Genomic DNA, 2,892 nt, shown 5'->3' with positions numbered 1-2,892 from the left:
CCGCGGCCCCACCACCCGTCGCCGCTCCGCCCCCGCCGCCCAGCGCCGCTCCGCCCCCTAGTGAGGCTTCTTTTTCCTTTTTTCTGTGTTTTTTGTTGTTGTTTTTCGATTTAGGTTAATTGGTTAGTTAGTTAGTTATTTTTTAGGTTAATTAGTTACTTGTTTTACCCTACTGGACATAGGTTAATTAGTTAGTTAGTTATTTTTTTGGTTAATTACTTAGATAGTTTCTTTAGGTTAATTACTTAGTTAGTTTCTTTAGGTTAATTACTTAGTTAGATATAAGCCCAAGAATAAGAAAAGAAAAGGAAGAAAGAAGACCTAAAAGGACTAGGAGGAGAAAACATAGAAAAAAGAAAACAGAAAAAGAAGAACTAAAGTCTACTGTCTATCCACTATTCATCTTAGTACTCCTACTACTATTAGTACATTGTGTGGTTTTGATGCCCACTTTCTTTGTCCCTAAAATGTTGAGCTTGTCTTGACTTAGCGTATTTAACAACTTGACGCACTTTATGAGTAGATGGTGATGCTGGCATGCACATTGACGAGACAAGTATTTGCTGTTAGTTGGGTCACTCTTCTTAAGTATTCACTAGTAAAGCTATCAATTTGCTTGTGGATTGTGGGTGTTTAGGTGGACTTACTGTTAGTTGGTTCAAGCTTTCTTTGGTTTAATTGGTCAGCCTGTCAATTTGTTTTTTGCCATGCTGATTAGGTCTCTGTTTGGCCTCAACATGCTTTTAGCTCTGTTTCGTCATGATGATATGGACAGTGCTATTTTTAGTCTATATAATGGTTAACCAGGAAGTTGGTCTCCTTCTTTACAAGTTTTAGACGAATGGACAGTACTCTTTGGTTTATTCAACCAAGAAGCAATTTCCCACAATGAAAACAAAAAAGAGGCAAGTGAAAATTAAAGCAGTGGCAAAGAGAAAGCAGAGGAACACCAGCCAGCCTGCCAAGCAAAGCAGCAAGCCATGCTTTTAGGTTAATATATTTTAGTTGATTTTAGGTTAATAGATTTTAGTTGATTTTAGGTTAGTAGATTTTAGTTGATTTTAGGTTAGTAGATTTCACTGGTACACTTCGGTGCTATACAAATGGTTTTTAACCCCTTTTCGTGAAGGCATTTGGAACCATTGCCAAGTGAGTGTGGGTGATAGGGTGGTCCTTCCCACACGACCCAGAAATCGTCGGGGATAGGCCCTCCTTGGACAAGGCTGGGGCCATGTGCGATTGGGCAAGGCATCGAAACCCAATCATTTCCGTAGGTATATACATCCCACATGGTAATCCGAGAAAATCATTTCCGTAGGTATGTACATCCCACACGGTGAACCCCAGAAAAACATTTCCGTTCGTATGTATATCACACATAGTCAATACAAGGAATACGTTTCCGTTCTTATGTACATCCCACACAGTCAATCTAGGGAAAACATTTCTGTTCGTACGTACATCCCACATAGGTTTATGTGTAGGCACGTGTGTGAAAGGTGTAACTATCACACATGGTCTGCCTTGGTTAACTGTTTGCTTTTATCAACTATATCACCCACGATTTGATGAAGAAAACTGTGTGGCGTTGGGCTATCCATCGCAAGCGCTTTTACTGCTAGATCCATTTGCAAAGGTCCATGACACATTTAGCAGGTTTATTAGATTAGAATTAATAATTCCAGTATTACGCAAATTCACATTTCATATCAAACAGCTGTTTGCCAATTTCATATGAGGCACATAAACAGCCTTGGCAAGGAGATCACCATACTCTCTATTTCTCGGACTCAATTATCTGATTAACCAGGAGATCACCATTGGCAAGGACCTTGATGGTAGAGAGGCTCTTTTTTCTATGGAAAACTGTGTCTACATGGCGAGCCCTAGGAGTTCGGGAGCAAACTCCCCTGATTGTCAACAATACAGCCTGCAGCCAAAAGAAGGTGAGAATGACAAAGGCATCTGGATTAACTTTGATGCTTGGATGTTTCAAGTCCGACAGGCAGTGATGTGGTTCAAGCCTTCAGGTTGATAGGTAACTGTGCTGTTGCGTCGAAAGGGTGGAGTACTGGTGTCTCCGGATCACTGGTGGCTGGACCGGGGCTGCAAATTATGATGGTGTTGGATCATCCCTCTTCGAATGACTTGTTGTCTTTGTTGCTTGTACTGGATGGGTAGTTCTCTCTTTTGTTATGCATATTCCTTGTCATTTGGTCATCCTCGTCTATGTCACTCTTACTAATAACTGCCTCTATTTAGAATGTCATTCTTGTCTGGATCACAAGAGTCTGAGCCCTGCAGATGGGTGCGTTTTGATGGTGTAGCAAGACTTCTTATGAACTATCATGTCTTGATGTTTATGTCAGTAGTAGTCACTAGTTAGTGTTTCAATGTTGTATATATTGTTGTTTCGAATTATTTATTGTCTCGAACTGCTGGTGGGCTAAATGAGGGCATCACCATTCTCCAGTGTTCAGAGTATATCTCCTTTTTTCAAGTCATAATTTGAGCTCGGTGTCTTTTCGATGATGTACACTTGTTTGGGCCAGCGAGGTGTCGTTGAATATGGGCCGGGTAGTAACGCAATCCCAAATAGGTCAATTATGACTCTCAGGCCGGGCTCTCAAAAGATCCTAAAAAAAGGCCGGGCTCTCAAAAAAAGAAATAATAGGGACTCTTAGGACGACATGTGGGCGCCACCAGTGTTTTCGTGCGCTTGCACGCCGAGATCATATTTGCGCGTGTTCAAAATTCATGCTACCTTTTCATCCCCAATCAACCGCCCCTCCCCCACCTCTGGAATCTCGATTCCTACTCCAGTTCCCCCAAATCCCCCTCCTGTACTCCATGTACTCAAGCGCACTATCATGTCGCCAGTCAATGCGGATC

This window comes from Triticum aestivum, chromosome 5D (assembly GCF_018294505.1).
Source record: "Triticum aestivum cultivar Chinese Spring chromosome 5D, IWGSC CS RefSeq v2.1, whole genome shotgun sequence".
NCBI lineage: Eukaryota > Viridiplantae > Streptophyta > Magnoliopsida > Poales > Poaceae > Triticum > Triticum aestivum.
Note: the sequence above shows the minus strand (reverse complement) of the source record.